At 39.5% G+C, this 18,259-nt stretch overlaps 1 pseudogene; it reads left to right on the top strand.

Moving 5' to 3' along the window:
- LOC133568899 (uncharacterized) overlaps positions 1–18,259 on the top strand; it is a 70,806-nt pseudogene that overhangs the window by 12,732 nt on the left and 39,815 nt on the right.

Genomic DNA, 18,259 nt, shown 5'->3' on the forward strand with positions numbered 1-18,259 from the left:
CCATGGTGTACCCCGCCTCCCGCCCGAGTGTAGCTGAGATAGGCACCAGCGCCCCCCCCCCTGACCCCAAAGGGAATAAGCGGTAGAAAATGGATGGATGGATAGTAAACGTCAATAATGGAGAATTAATAGAAACCCCGTTTCCATATGAGTTGGGAAATTGTGTTAGATGTAAATATAAACAGAATACAAAGATTTGCAAATCATTTTCAACCCATATTCAGTTCAATACGCTACAAAGACAAGATATTTGATGTTCAAACTCAAACTTTATTTTTTTTTTGCAAATAATTAACTTAAAATTTCATGGCTGCAACACGTGCCAAAGTAGTTGGGAAAGGGCATGTTCACCACTGTGTTACATCACCTTTTCTTTTAACAACACTCAATCAACGTTTGGGAACTGAGGAACTGATTGTTCAAGCTTTGAAAGTGGAATTCTTTCCCATTCTTGTTTTATGTAGAGCTTCAGTCGTTCAACAGTCTGTCGTATTTTACGCTTCATAATGCGTCACACATTTTCAATGGGAGACAAGTCTGGACTGCAGGCGGGCCAGGAAAGTACCCGCTCTCTTTTTTTTACAAAGCCATGCTGTTGTAACACGTGCTGAGTGTGGCTTGGCATTGTCTTGCTGAAATAAGCAGGGGCGCCCATGAAAAAGACGGTGCTTAGATGGCAGCATATGTTGTTCCATAACCTGTATGTACCTTTCAGCATTAATGGTAAGTTACTCATGCCTTGGGCACTGATGCATCCTTTCTTGTGAAAGACTGAGCATTTTTTGGTAAGCTGTTTTTATACCCAATCATGGCACCCACCCGTTCCCAATTAGCCTGCACACCTGTGGGGTGTTCCACATAAGTGTTCGATGAGCATTCCTCAACTTTATCAGTTTTTATTGCCACCTGTCCCAACTTCTTTGTCACGTGTTGCTGGCATCAAATTCTAAAGTTAATGATTATTTGCAAAAGTTTGAACATCAAATATGTTGTCTTTGTAGCATATTCAACTGAATATGGGTTGAAGATTTTATTTTTACATCTAACACAATTTCCCAACTCATATGGAAACGGGGTTTGTACGTAAATTAACGACGCATTAAAATTGAAATAATCAGGTCGTAGTTCCTGAATCGTAATCGTGAGGTGCCCAAACACTCCTCTGTCTGATACCTAAAACTCGTTTTTACTCAGCCCGGGGGACTAAACACCACGGTGATGGTAGTAATTGCAATGAATTGTATTATTGTATAATATTGTCTTACAATTAGCAGACAAAGTGACTAAAAGACACAATAGTTTTAAGACCTAAAGACTGGTCAGTGACAGTGAGTATGCAGCGTACACACCAACACTACTACAAGTCCCAGAATGCATTGCAATCACCGTGAGTAATGTACAGTGCCTACTTCAATTCTCTCTGTTGTGGCAGTACTTGTGAGCGCTCCTGTAGCACATTTTAAAACTGTAAATATATTAATTTACACTTCAAACACACATTGCCAGCTACAAAACCCAAAACCAGTGAAGTTTGCACGTTGTGTAAATGGTAAATAAAAACATAATATAATGATTTGCAAATCCTTTTCAACTTATATTCAATTGAATAGACTGCAAAGACAAGATTTTTAATGTTCCGACTGAGAAACTTATTTTTTGGGGGAAATAGTTTTTACCACTGTATTACATGGCCTTTCCTTTTAACAACATTCAGTAAATGTTTGGGAACTGAGGAGACCCATTTTTGAAGCTTTTAAGGTGGAATTCTTTCCCATTCTTGCTTGATGTACAGCTTAAGTTGTTCAACAGTCCGGGGTCTCTGTTGTTGTATTTTAGGCTTCATAATGCGCCACACATTGTCAATGGGAGACAGGTCTGGACTACAGGCAGGCCAGTCTAGTACCGGCACTCTTTTACTATGAAGCCACACTGTTGTAACACGTGGCTTTGACATTGTCTTGCTGATATAAGCAGGGGCGTCCATGATAACGATGCTTGGATGGCAACATATGTTGCTCCAAAACCTGTATGTACCTTTCAGTATTAATGGTGCCTTCACAGATGTGTAAGTTACCCATGCCTTGGGCACTAATACACCCCCATACCATCACAGATGTTGGCTTTTCAACTTTGCGCATATAACAGTGTTTGTTCCGGAGGACACAACATCCCCAGTTTCCAAAAACAATTTGAAATGTGGAATGGTCAGACCACAGAACACTTTTCCCCTTAGCATCAGTCCATCTTAGATGAGCTCGGGCCCAATGAAGCCAGCGGCATTTCTGGGTGTTGTTGATAAATGGCTTTCGCTTTGCCTAGTAGAGTTTTAACTTGCACTTACAGATGTAGCGACCGACTGTAGTTACTGACAGTGGTTTTCTGAAGTGTTCCTCAGCCCATGCGGTGATAACTTTTACACACGGTTTTTGATGCAGTACTGCCTGAGGGATCGAAGGTCCGTAATATCATCTCTTATGAGGAGTAATTTATTCAGATTCTCTGGTCTTTTTGATGATATTGCAGACCGTAGATGCGGAAATCTCTAAATTCCTTGCAATAGCTGGTTGAGAAATGTTGTTCTTAAACTGTTGGGACAATTTGCCTATAGCAATCCAGATAGTTATTTTCCTCTTTGTCCCGGAGGACACAACGTCCACAGTTTCCAAAAACAATTTAAAATGGGGTTTCGTCAGACCACAGAACACTTTTCCACTTTGCATTAGTCCATCTTAGATGAGCTCGGGCCCACATAGCCGGCGGTGTTTCTCGGTGTTGTTGATGAATGGCTTTGGCTTTGCATAGTGGAGTTTTAACTTGCACTTACAGATGTAGCGACCGACTGTAGTTACTGACAGTGGTTTTCTGAAGTGTTCCTCAGCCCATGCGGTGATAACCTTTACACACGGTTTTTGATGCAGTACTGCCTGAGGGATCGAAGGTCCGTAATATCATCTCTTATGAGGAGTAATTTATTCAGATTCTCTGGTTTTTTTGATGATATTACAGACCGTAGATGCGGAAATCTCTAAATTCCTTGCAATAGCTGGTTGAGAAATGTTGTTCTTAAACTGTTGGGACAATTTGCCTATAGCAATCCAGATAGTTCTTTTCCGCTTTGTCCCGGAGGACACAACGTCCACAGTTTCCAAAAACAATTTAAAATGGGGTTTCGTCAGACCACAGAACACTTTTCCACTTTGCATCAGTCCATCTTAGATGAGTTCGGGCCCACATAGTCGGAGGTGTTTCTGGGTGTTGTTGATAAATGGCCTTGGCTTTGCATAGTAGAGTTTTAACTTGCACTTACAGATGTAGTGACTAACTGTAGTTACTGACAGTGGTTTTCTAAAGTGTTCATAAGCCCATGTGGTGATATCCTTTACACACTGATGTCGGTTTTTGATGCAGTACCGCCTGAGGGATCCAAGGTCACGGGCATTCAATGTTTATTACCCTTACGTGCAGTGATTTCTCCAGATTCTCTGAACCTTTCGATGATATTACGGACCGTAGATGCTGAAATCCCTAAATTCCTTGCAATAGCTCGTTGAGAAATATGGTTCTTAAACAGTTAAGAGAATTTGCTCCCGCATTTGTTCACATCCTTGTTTGTGAATGACTCAGCATTTCATGAAAACTGCTTTTATACCCAATCATGGCACCCACCTGTTCCCAATTAGCCTGTTCACCTGTGGGATGTTCCAAATAAGTGTTTGATGAGCATCCCTCAACTGTCTCAGTCTTTTTTGCTACTTTGTTCCAGCTTTTTTGAAACATGTCACAGGCATCCAATTCCAAATGAGCTAAAATTTGCAAAAAATAAAGTTTCTCTGTTCGAACATTAAGTATCTTGTCTTTGCAGTCCATTCAATCGAATATAGGCTGAAAAGGATCATTGTATTATGTTTTTAATTTACAATTTATACAACTTGCCAACTTCAAGAGTTTTGGGATTTGTACAACACGTAGCTGAGAGACCAATGTTTTGCTCATAAAATGTTAAATATAATCTTCCAATTACTGGGTTTTAAGTACCTTTAATGTACAATGGGTTTGGGGGAACCTGCTTTTCGTGACGGAACAGTTGTTGCTAGACACGATACGGACTCTCAGTCGAGGACGTGAAGATATCTACCTATTCGGAATCTGGTTGGTCAACAGTCTTCAAAGTGCCCCAAAGCTGCCAGGAACGATTGGAGGGTGCGGGAAGAACTGCGGACACTTGGATAACATCGGACTGTCTGCCCCGCAGGTTTTTGAGGACCAGTCGTAGACAATTTAGAGTGCAAAGCTCATTTTATTTTCACTCGCAGACTAGCGACTGCACAAGATCAAAGCAGCGGAACAGAGACACACTGCAGGCTTACACACTAACATGCATCCAAAAGAATAGATGCCACACATACACGCCCCACACCGAACGCCCTCGACGCAAAAGGATGGTCGGCGCCTGAGAGCTGCGGCCGACCACCATGACCCCGCACTCCCTACCCTCTGTTGCTAACTATCTCGAGGTCTACATTGTAATATGTATATGTGCTTTGCTATGGAGCGTTTTTTCCCACTCCAGACTATTGTATTTTTTTACTCATCCTTTTCCCCAGTGTTTTACCTTTTTCCACATCTTTAACGCGGCGCTTGTGGCGACCCATCAGCGTTCCTGTTCCATAACCCTTGACCGGGATTCCAAAAAACAAAGTTTCGTTGTACTTGTGCAATGACAATAAAGACCTATCTATCAGAATGTATCAAAGTGCCCTCCCGTTCTAAAGTATCCAAAATATTAACATTTTACTCACACTGGTGGTAAGACACAATAAGCATTCATTCTCCTATCTGACTGGAGCAGCATTACCTTTGCAACCCCACAATTTCGATCTCTTTAATGTACTAATTTGACTTTTACGTTTGACTCTTTCAGGACCGAGCCAGGATCGAAAAGATCGTGGGGCAGTATGACAAGAAGAAGAGCGTAAGTTGGGATATCGCTAAATTTGAAGAACAGGGGTTGCTCAGCCCCCAGGAGGTCTTTTTCTCCAACTTACAAACCCTGTTTCCACATGACTTGGGAAATTGTGTTAGATGTAAATATAAACGGAATTCAATAATTTGCAAATAATTTTCAACCCATACTCAATTGAATGCACTACAAAGACGAGATATTTGATGTTCAAATTTATAAACTTTATTTTTTTTTGTGCAAATAATAATTAATTTAGAATTTCACGGCTGCAACACGTGCCAAAGTAGTTGGGAAAGGGCATGTTCACCACTGTGTTACATCACCTTTTCTTTTAACAACACTCAATAAACGTTTGGGAACTGAGGAAACTAATTGTTGAAGCTTTGAAAGTGGAATTCTTTCCCATTCTTGTTTTATGTAGAGCTTCAGTCGTTCAACATCGTATTTTACGCTTCATAATGCGCCACACATTTTCCATGGGAGACAGGTCTGGACCGCGGGCGGCCCAGGAAAGTACCCGCACTCTTTTTTTACAAAGCCACGCTGTTGTAACACGTGCTGAATGTGGCTTGGCATTGTCTTGCTGAAATAAGCAGGGGCATCCATGAAAAAGACGGCACTTAGATGGCAGCATATGTTGTACCAAAACCTGTATGTACCTTTCAGCATTAATGGTGCCTTCACAGATGTGTAAATTACCCATGCTTTGGGCACTAATGCACCTCCATACCATCACAGATGCTGGCTTTTGAACTTTGCGCCTATAACAATCCGGATGGTTCTTTTCCTCTTTGTTCCGGAGGACACCACGTCCACAGTTTCCAAATATAATTTGAAATGTGGACTCGTCAGACCACAAAACACTTTTCCACTTTGCATCTGTCCATCTTATATGAGCTCTGGCCCAGCGAAGCCGGCGGCGTTTCTGGATGTTGTTGATAAATAGGCTTTGCTTTGCAGAGTAGAGTTTTAACATACACTCACAGATGTAGTGACCAACTGTAGTTACTGACAGTGGTTTTATGAAGTGTTCCTGAGCCCATGTAGTGATATCCTTTACACACTGATGTCGTTTTTTTTGATGCGGTACCGCCTAAAGGGATCAAAGGTCTGTAATATCATCGCTTACGTGCAGTGATTTCTCTTAATTCTCTGAACCTTTTGATGATTTTACGGACCGTAGATGGTAAAATCCCTAAATTGCTTGCAATAACTCATTGAGAAATGTGGTTCTAAAATTGTTCGACAATTTGCTTACAAATTGGTGACCCTCACCCCATCCTTGTTTGGGAATTACTTAGCATTTCATGGAAGCTGTTTTTATTCCCAATCATGGCATCCACCTGTTCTCAATTAGCCTGCACACCTGTGAGATGTTTTAAATAAGTGTTTGATGAGCATTCCTCAACTTTATCAGTATCTATTTCCACCTTTCCCAACTTCTTCGTCACGTGTTGTTGGCATCAAATTCTAAAGTTAATGATTATTTAAAAAAAAAAAGTCTATCAGTTTGAACACCCAATATGTTGTCTTTGTAGCATATTCAACTGAATATGGGTTAAAAATGATTTGCAAATCCTTGTATTCTGTTCGTGAACAAGACTCCTAGGTACTTGAACTCCTCCACTTGGGGCAGGGTCTCCTCCCCAACCCGGAGATGGCACTCCACCCTTTTCCGGGCGAGAACCATGGACTCGGACTTGGAGGTGCTGATTCTCATTCCGGTCGCTTCACACTCGGCTGCGAACCGATCCAGTGAGAGCTGAAGATCCCGGCCAGATGAAGCCATCAGGACTACATCATCTGCAAAAAGCAGAGACCTAATCCCGTGGCCACCAAACCGGAACCCCTCAACGCCTTGGCTGCGCCTAGAAATTCTGTCCATAAAAGTTATGAACAGAATCGGTGACAAAGGACAGCCTTGGCGGAGTCCAACCTTCACTGGAAACGTGTCCGACTTACTGCCAGCAATGCGGACCAAGCTCTGACACTGATCATACAGGGAGCGGACTGCCACAATAAGACATTCCGATACCCCATACTCTCTGAGCACTCCCCACAGGACTTCCCGAGGGACACGGTCGAATGCCTTCTCCAAGTCCACAAAGCACATGTAGACTGGTTGGGCAAACTCCCATGCACCCTCAAGAACCCTGCCGAGAGTATAGAGCTGGTCCACAGTTCCACGACCAGGACGAAAACCACACTGTTCCTCCTGAATCCGAGGTTCGACTATCCGGCGAAGCCTCCTCTCCAGTACACCTGAATAAACCTTACCGGGAAGGCTGAGGAGTGTGATATATATATATTTGGTTTTACACCGTATTGAAATTTTTTTTTTAAATTAATTTTACCTTTGCAACCTCATTATACTATTGGCTAACTTTTATATTCATAAATGTAAATTTCTCAACACCCGACCTGTTTTTTGTGCCTTTAAAACAGACTTAGAACTCTACATTAAATCACTCTCTACCTCTAACAACCAAAAAGCTGTGAAAACGATGATGCTGTGTTCCAAATTTAAGTTATTTACTGGGATTGAGTGAGCCTATGGCTTTGTTGATTTTCTATATATATATATATATGATAACCTGCAAGATGGCGGCGCCCGGACGGGCTGCGACACTGCGGTGCTCTTGCTAAAGATGGAACATTTGGCGGAAATGCCGGACAGTTCTGCAGACTTCATGGCTGGCTCGCATCGTGGTCACTCCGTGATCACGTACGACCGCCAGACACTTCTGGATATGGACATATCGGGCCGTTTTGGACTGATAGACGCGTGCGTGCCAAACATGCTAACTAGCATGGGAATACGTCGGCGGCTACATCCAGCGGCCTGTGAAGCAGGGGAGTCTAGTAGCAGCGGGGGCCGTCTACGGAGCAGACGCCAGCGGTGTGATCGGAAACGCGGATGCCAAGCGGGGCTTAAAACAAAGCAGAAGGCTAATCCCCACAGGACACCACTTCCCTCCACCCTGCAGACGGATTTAAATGGAAAATGCGAGACTACTGGTCTGGGTAAGGAGTCTGTTAAGTTAGAACAAGTTTTTTCTGCTTTGAGTGTTTCAGAGTTGGACATGTGTTTTACCGAGGTGGCTAATTATGATGCGTGCAGTTTATCAAAGCAACAAACAAACAATCGAAAAATCCCCGTTACTGAGATGGCTAACTATGATGCGTGCAGTTTATCAAAGCAACAAACAAACAATCGGAAAATCCCCGTTACTGAGGTGGCTAACAATGATGCGTGCAGTTTATCAAAGCAACAATCAAACAATCGGAACATTCCCGTCGTATCAATTCCTAGATATGGTCGTAATTATACTGAATGCACTGGGCATAATAAACACAACATTATTAATATCGCTACTACGGATAATTTGATCAAAAATCCCCTAAAACAGCCCACTACCTATAATATAGGTTTTTTAAACATAAGATCATTGTCTCCTAAAACGTTGTTAGTTAATGATATTATCAGAGACAACAATCTTAACGTCATCGGTCTCAGTGAAACCTGGCTTAAACCAAACGACTTTTTTGCGCTAAATGAGGCATGTCCTCCTAACTTTACACATGCGCATATTGCCCGTCCGCTTAAAAGGGGTGGGGGGGGGGGTCGCACTAATATACAACGAAAACTTTAACCTTAGTCCTAACATAAATAATAAATATAAATCGTTTGAGGTGCTTACTATGAGGTCTGTCACACCGCTGCCTCTACACCTGGCTGTTATCTACCGCCCCCCAGGGCCCTATTCGGACTTTATCAATGAATTCTCAGAGTTCGTTGCTGATCTAGTGACACACGCCGATAATATAATCATAATGGGGGACTTTAATATCCATATGAATACCCCATCGGACCCACCGTGCGTAGTGCTCCAGACTATAATTGATAGCTGTGGTCTCACACAAATAATAAATGAACCCACGTATCGCAACGGTAATACAATAGACCTAGTGCTTGTCAGGGGTATCACCGCTTCCAAAGTTACGATACTCCCGTATACTAAAGTATTGTCCGATCATTACCTTATAAAATTCGAGGTTCAGACGCATGTTCGTCAAACTAATAATAATAATAACTGCTATAGCAGCCGCAACATTAATACGGCCACAACGACAACTCTTGCTGACCTACTGCCCTCGGTTATGGCACCATTCCCAAAGTATGTGGGCTCTATTGATAACCTCACTAACAACTTTAACGACGCCCTGCGCAAAACCATTGATAACATAGCACCGCTAAAGTTAAAAAAAGGCTCCAAAAAAGCGCACCCCGTGGTTTACAGAAGAAACTAGAGCTCAGAAATGATCACGCAGAAAGCTGGAACGCAAATGGCGCACGACTAAACTTGAGGTGCACCATCAAGCATGGAGTGATGGTTTAATAACTTATAAACGCATGCTTACCTTAGCTAAAGCTAATTATTACTCAAATCTCATCCACCGTAATAAAAACGATCCTAAATTTTTGTTTAGTACGGTAACATCGCTAACCCAACAAGGGACTCCTTCCAGTAGCTCCACCCACTCAGCTGATGACTTTATGCAATTCTTTAGTAAGAAAATTGAAGTCATTAGAAAGGAGATTAAAGACAATGCGTCCCAGCTGCAACGGGGTTCTATTAACACAGATACGATTGTATATACAGCGGATACTGCCATCCAAAATAGTTTCTCTCGTTTTGAGGAAATAACATTAGAGGAATTGTTACAACGTGTAAATGGAATAAAACAAACAACATGTTTACTTGACCCTCTTCCTGGGAAACTGATCAAGGAGCTCTTTGTATTATTAGGTCCATCAGTGCTAAATATTATAAACTTATCACTTTCCTCGGGCACTGTTCCCCTAGCATTCAAAAAAGCGGTTATTCATCCTCTTGTTAAAAGACCTAACCTCGATCCTGACCTCATGGTAAACTACCGACCGGTGTCTCACCTTCCCTTTATTTCAAAAATCCTCGAAAAAATTGTTGCGGAGCAGTTAAATGAACACTTAGCGTCTAACAATCTATGCGTTTTGTGCATGATGTCACACAAGATATTTCAATAACTGCCAAATAAAAATGAGCTGCATAATAGGAAATCAAATAGTGTATTTCCTTCGCTAAGTGGTAGGTTACTACGGACGTTATCTCCTTCTGTTGTTGACTATTTTTTTCATACCGTGTTGATGTGGAAATGTTTGCTGGCGCATTTTGTGGGTGTGGCACCAGCCGGAGTGTCAAGGCGTGGAGTATGGGGTGGTTGTTTTCCCGAGATGCAAGTGAATTTGGACTAGAGATAGCGTGAAGTTAAAGACATCTTTTATATTAACACTATAACTACAAAAAAGGCAAACAAAAGGCGCGCACAATGGCGGAGAACAAACTTGACTAATGAAAACAAAAACTAGCACAAAGGCAGAACTATGGACAAAAAACTAAACTCTATAACTGTGACATAAATAAACCAAAAAGTTACGTGGCATGGGCAGGAGGGAAACTATGGACTGTATGAATAACAGGCATGGCATGGTAGGAAGGGAGTAGAGCAGGGGTAGGGAACCTATGGCTCTAGAGCCAGATGTGGCTCTTTTGGTACTGCATCTGGCTCTCAGATAAATCTTAGCTGACATTGCTTAACACGATAAGTAATTATTAATTCCGCTGGTAATCACAGTGTCAAAAATCACGTTCAAAATATAAAACATTCTCATGCATTTTCATCCATCCATGTGTTTTCTACCGCACCTGTTCAAAAAGTCGCATTATTGGCAAAAAGTGTTTTATTTATTGTTGGTTAGTCTCAGAATAACAATGTTATTAAAAAGAATAAAATACTTATTATACTCTAAAAATGTTGGTCTTTCTTAAAAATGCACGCATATAGTTGTATTCAGTGTAAAATAAAAATAAAAATTATATGGCTCTCACGGAAATACTTTAAAAAATATTTGGCTTGTATGGCTCTCTCAGCCAAAAAGGTTCCCAACCCCTGGAGTAGAGGTATCGAGGGTGATAGATGGTGATGTTGCCAGGACGAACAACAGAAACAGACCGGCTTAAATAGCAGTGACATGATCAGTGAAAACAGGTGCGAGACTCAACACGTGAAACTGATGGGTTGCTATGGTGACAAAAGTGCACAAAGAGTCCACAAACAAAACCGAACATGACTAAAACAAAACATGATGACACAGACATGACACGGAGATATTGACATGCGGCCTTTCAAGCACTCTTACTTTTCAAACGATGTTACAAATGAGCAGTAATGCTGCTTTTTGTAGCAACGCTTTTGCCGCACACTTGACATATTACTGTTCAACATCTTCCCGATTGAAGCCAAACCACCGCCGGACGATGAACCTCGTGCAGTTTTTCTTGGGAATTAATTCTTCTTCCTTCAATTTGTTACTAGATTGGAAACCTTCTTTCTCTCGTATTACCACTCGCACCGCACCGCTAGCACCACAGCTAGCTTTACCCATTCCGCTACCTCTCTGCTCCGCCAGGGCGTATGACGTTGCACGTGCGACAGTATGTGACGTATGTAAGAAGGTGCGCTTGTTTTAAGTCTCTGAGAAGGAGAGACAAGAAAGAGCGAGAAGAGCCTGCAGTCTAATGCCCGCAGCTAAAAGCAACTGTTTGAGAACGTATACTCGAATATCACGATAAAGTTATTTTTTATATCGAACGGAGACAAACCCGCATCATAGCTCGGTTGGTAGAGTGGCCGTGCTAGCAACTTGAGGGTTGCAGGTTCGATTCCCGCTTGTGCCCTCCTAGTTACTGCCGTTGTGTCCTTGGGCAAGACACTTTACCCACCTGCTCCCAGTGCCACACACACTGGTTTAAATGTAACTTAAATATTGGGTGTCACTAAGTAAAGCGCTTTGAGTCACTTGAGAAAAGCGCTATATAAATATAATTCACTAATTCACTTCACTATATCAAGTATTTCGATATATCACCCAGCCCTAATTGCAACCACTTCAAAGGTGGTTGGTTAGGTGATCATTTACTCATTTTTTATTTTACTTATGGACATCAAATGTCTGCATTTTACTTTAAGTGACAGGGAAATAAACTTTACGACTGAACCTTGAGACTTGTCAGTCAGTAATATGTTTTCACAAGTGTAATACTTTCACAAGTGACAGAAATCCTGCACAGAAAACTGTGGTCATGTGACCAGTAGTTGAAATTTAGCTTGGACTAGCTTGTATATTGTAGCGTCCCGGAAGAGTTAGTGCTGCAAGGGGTCCTAGGTATTTTTTCTGTTGTGTTAATGTGCGGATGTGTTTGTCATTCTTGTTTGGTGTGGGTTCACAGTGTGGCGCATATTTGTAACAGTGTTAAACTTTGTTTATACGGCCACCCTATGTGTGACCTGTATGGCTGTTGACCAAGTATGCCTTGCATTCACTTGTGCTGTAAAAACCATAGTATGAAATCTATTCCTATTTTTACATTTCACAATTTGAAATCATTAGATAGATAGATAGATAGATAGATAGATAGATAGATAGATAGATAGTACTTTATTGATTCCTTCAGGAGAGTTCCCTCAGGAAAATAAAAATTCCAGCAGCTGTGTACGGATTTCTGATAGAATTTAAGATAATTTAAAGAGTAAATAATGGAAGTATAAATGGAAATAAAATTGAAAATAAGAATAAAAATTAATAATAAGAATAAAAATGTAATAGTAAAAATAAGACTATAACAGGAGAAACTAGGCAGTAGTAGTGACCATGTTATGAAGAGAAAAAACTTATATTATTATTATTAGTATTTGTTTCTATTTAAAAAGTGGTTTGAATGTTTGATAATATATTTTTACATAATTAAACAATATTTAAGTTAACATAATTCGCGATTACATGGAGTACTTTTTTTTCTCTCTCCCAAAATAGAAAGAAAGAATACATTTAATAAGAAACTTTATTGATAAATATTATTTCCAGGCTTTCGAGAGCCAAATAAAATATATTATTAGTAGTAGTATTTATTTATATTTAAAATATAGTTTGATAATATATTTCTGCATAATTAAACAATATTTAAGTTAACATAATTTGTGATTACATGGAGTACTTTTTTTTTTCTCCCAAAATTGAAAGAGATAACACGTTTAGTAAGAAACTTTATTGATACATATTATTTCCAGGCTTTTGAGAGCCAAATAAAATATGTTATTATTATTAGTAATATTTATTTCTATTTAAAAGATGGTTTGAATGTTTGATAATATATTTTTGCATTACTAAACAATATTTAAGTTAACATAATTTGCGATTACATGGAGTATTTTTTTCTTTTTTTTCTCCCAAAATTGAAAGAAATAACACATTTAGTAAGAAACTTTACTGATATATATTATATCCAGGCTTTCCACAGCCAAATAAAATATATTATTAGTAGTATTTATTTATATTTGAAAAATTGTTTGATAATATATTTTTGCATAATTAAACAATATATAAGTTAACATCATTTGCGATTACATGGAGTACTTTTTTTTTTTTTTTACCTTTTTTTCTCCCAAAATTGAAAGAAAGAATACATTTAGTAAGAAACTTTATCGACACATTATTTCCAGGGTTTCGAGAGCCAAATAAAATATATTATTATTAGCAGTATTTATTTATATTAAAAAAATAGATAATATATTTTTGCATAATTAAACAATATTTAAGTTTACATAATTTGTGATTACATGGAGTCCTTTTTTTTCTCCCAAAATTTAAAGAAATAACACGTTTAGTAAGAAACTTTATTGATACATATTATTTGCAGGCTTTCGAGAGCCAAATAAAAGATATTATTATTAGCAGTATTTATTTATATTTAAAAAATAGTTTAATAATATATTTTTGCATAATTAAACATTATTTAAGTTAACATAATTTGCGATTATATGGAGTACAAAATTGAAAGAAAGAATACATTTAGTAAGAAACTTTATTGATACATATTATTTCCAGGCTTTCGAGGGCCAAATAAAATAAAGTGGCGGGTCACATCTGGCCCTAGGACCTTGAGTTTGACACCTGTGTCGTAGATAGCCATACATTTTACATTAAACTACTTTAATTAAATGAATCTGGACTGAATACAAAAATGAGAAATAAACAGTGGCACCATTATTCGTCAGAAAAACAATTGCCCGGGAAACCAGCTAGCTGGCTCTCACTGTCTCCGGCTGTGGGCGTGTTCCATTTCTTTACCTGACCTGTGCACTAGTTTCCTAGTTACAAGTGGACGTGGACGTGGGGGGGTTTGGCTTGACTGCGTGTCCACTCTACGCTGACACACAACCAGTCGTCTACAAGTCCACGCTGTGAACACGAACATGTTTCTGTCGACACCAACCAGCACCGAAATGTCCTAAAGAGGACGCTGCGTGTTGGGAAAGGAGACCCGGCAAACTAAACGGAATGAGGCCCAATGTTGACTCCAAACCACACGCTAGCTTGCGGGTAAGTTTTATATTTCTTTGTATTTTAATTTAATGTTGTAATTTATCTTTACATTTATGTAGCTTTGTGTATGTTTTTGGTTAAAATCCCTCAGTACGCTCAAGTTGACATATTCAAACTTTAACCACAATAACACACATGTTATTAAATAATGTCGTTTTAAACTGTGTTTAACAATACTGAGTTGAACGATACTAAGCATTATTATAGCAAGGAAACTAAAATAAAAGCTCAAATTGTATTTTTCAGATATTTATTAAAGTAACGTAATTGACAATTTAATAACACCGATATGCTGTAAGTGTAAATGAAGGAGGCATGGGTCCAGGGTCCACAAACTACGGCCTGTGGGCCAGACACGGCCGGCCAGCATCCAAAATTTGGCCCAAGTAAAAAAAAAAAAAACACACAAAAAAAACATTTATTTGTATTTTTATTATTACTATTTTTGTTTATGTGTCCTTTCTAATCCATTTTCTACCACCTGTTACTCCCGGTGTCTCCCAGCCACTCAGGCAAATCGTATTGTCTAAAAATGCATTTTCCCATTGATAACGTGACATAGTGTGCTGTCTTTCAGTCAATTAGTGCTCGAGGAGTATATATATATTAGAGATGCGCGGATAGGCAATTATATCATCCGCATCTCCAAAGACGTCATCCACCCGCCGTCCACCCGAACCAACATTTTATCAGGACCATACCCGCCCGCCAACCGCCCGCTGAAATACATCAGAGGTTGTCCGCCTTTACCACTCACAGAGCTATTTAAAACTGTTTCACAGAGTAATGATGTCAATTGGAGCCGCTAACGTTCCCGCAACTATTCAATTGCGTTCATACTGAATACAAGAATATGGGCGTGCTGTGAAGCCATTGCCTTAGACATCTTCAACAACATGTAAGAACCAATTGTTGGTCTGGCAACATGTAGTGTTTAGCTTCCGCAATTACACGTTCAAGATTGAAAGGCATACTGGGTGATACAGAGTACACTGATGGTTGTGATATAAACAACTTTAACACTTACTAATATGCGCCACGCTGTGAAGCCACACCCAACAAGATTGACAAACACATTTCGGGAGAACATCCTCACAGTAACACAACATAAACGCAACACAACAAATACCCATAATCCTTTGTATTCATGGGGGGGTTGCTGCTAGCGGGGTGTATAAAATAGCCAGGAAGTGTCATGAATACAAATGATTATGGGTATTTGTTGTGTTGCGTTTATGTTGTGTTACTGTGAGGATGTTCTCCCGAAATGTGTTTGTCGTTCTTAATTGGTGTGGCTTCACAGCGTGGCGCATATTACTAAGAGTGTTAAAATTGTTTATATCACAACCATTAGTGTACTCTGTGTCACCCAGTATGCCTTGCAGCCGTGTGCGTGTTGCCGCGGAAGCCACACACAACATGATGCTGGACTGACAAGCAGATCGTACATGTTGTAGAAGGCAACAAAGCCAATGGCTTCATAGGACGCCCTAATACTTATTATCTGGGTGACTACCGACAGTCATTCAGGAGAATAATAGCGTCTCTTATAGTCTTCTACGTTTTGTGACACGGGTCTTAAATGGCTCCTTGAATGTTAAAGGATACCGACCACAGAACCATGCATATCAAATATATCCGGATAGTTCAACCGCCACCCGCCCGAATCTAATTAAAATCTATTTTATCGTCATGTCAACCACCCGACCCGCGGTTTATCCGCGGACTCCGCGGATGAGACCGCAAACCGCGCATCTCTAATATATATATATATATATATATTAGGGATGTGGGAAAAAAATCGATTCGAATACGAATCGAATTGTTTATGTTGTGCGATTCAGAATCGATTCAAATGTTTAAAAAATCGTTTTTTGTTTTTTTATTTAAAAAAAAAAAAATATATATATATATATATATATATATATATTTATTTATTTATTTTATTTTTTTTAATCAATACAACAAACCACTAAATTCCAAAACCAAACCTGACCCAGCAACACTCAGAACTGCAATAAACAGAGCAATTGAGAGGAGACACAAACACGACACAGAACAAACCAAAAGTAGTGAAACAAAAATGAATATTATCAACAACAGTATCAATATTAGTTATAATTTCAGCATAGCAGTGATTAAAAATCCCACATTGACATTATCATTAGACATTTATAAAAATAATAAAAAAGAACAATAGTGTCACAGTGGCTTACACTTGCATCGCATCTCATAAGCTTGACAACACACTGTGTCCAATGTTTTCACAAAGATAAAATAAGTCGTATTTTTGGTTCGTTTAATAGTTAAAACAAATTTACATTATTGCAATCAGTTGATAAAACATTGTCCTTTACAATTATAAAAGCTTTTTAAAAAAAATATACTACTCTGCTAGCAGGTCAGCAGACTGGGGTAGATCCTGCTGAAATCCTATGTATTGAATGAATACAGAATCCTTTTGAATCGGAAAAATATTATTTTTGAATTGAGAATCGCGTTGAATCGAAAAAATCGATATAATCCAATCCACTTTATTTATATAGCACATTTAAACAACAATAACGTTTCCAAAGTGCTGCACAGCCATGTTAAAAACAATTGTAAAAAAAATAAATAAAATGAAATAAAAAAAATAAAAATAAAAAGTATATATATATATATATATTTATATATATATATATATATTATGCTCCACCAATGACTGAATAAAAACAAAAAATAAATAAATATAAAACCAATAAAAACAATATAAAAACAAATATGATTAAAAACTATTTTAAAGGGTGAAATCAATTAAAACAGTAAAATAGAAATCAAAGTGTAAAAAAAACACAGAGGACAACAGAGGACAGAGGACCACACAACTCACGTAATGTTAAAAGCCAAAGAATAAAAGTGGGTCTTAAGACGAGACTTAAAACACTCCACTGTGGAAGCAGTTTGAACATGGAGCGGCAGAGTGTTCCAGAGCTTAGGGCCGACCACAGAGAAGGCCCTGTCTCCCCTGGTCTTAAGTCTGGTCTTGGGCACCACGAGCTGGAACTGGCTCTCGGACCTCAGAGCGTGCGCAGGGATGTAAATTTGGATAAGGTCCGAGATATATTGAGGTGCCAGTCCATGTAAAGATTTAAAAACAAACAGCAATGTTTTAAAATCAATTCTAAAATGAACAGGGAGCCAGTGCAAACTCTGAAGAATTGGGGTTATATGCTGGCGTTTCGTGGCCCCTGTTAAAAGTCGTGCTGCCGCGTTCTGGACTAACTGCAACCGGGAGAGAGCTTTATGGCTAATGCCAGCATAAAGTGCATTGCAGTAGTCCAGGCCACTTGAAATAAAAGCATGCACGACTTGTTCAAAAAAGGTTAAAAGATAAAAACGGTTTAACCTTTACTAAAAGACGAAGGTGATAAAAACACGATTTTAAAACGCCATTGACTTGTTTGTCTAGTGTAAAATCGCTGTCTATATATATAATCGAATCGCGACCCCAAGAATCGATATTGAATCGAAACGTGGGACACCCAAAGATTCGCAGCCCTAATACATATACTGTATATATTGTTATAACCCAATTCGGCCCCCGAGTTTGGGGGACCCCTGCATGAGACAAACGTGTGTGTCAATGCACTTGGTGTGTATGCACAGAGATGATTCTGTACAGTCCGTCAGCAGACCTCACGCATGGCCGCCCTTGACTCTCAACTGTCCGCAGTGTGAATTATTAAAGCCTCTTGGTTTGAGTTGCACACCGGTAATGACTTGCGGGATCAGCGATACCTGAGAGCAGGTTCAGGCACGGGCCGAGGTCA

Source organism: Nerophis ophidion, linkage group LG14, assembly GCF_033978795.1.
Source record: "Nerophis ophidion isolate RoL-2023_Sa linkage group LG14, RoL_Noph_v1.0, whole genome shotgun sequence".
Classification (NCBI taxonomy): Eukaryota; Metazoa; Chordata; class Actinopteri; order Syngnathiformes; family Syngnathidae; genus Nerophis; species Nerophis ophidion.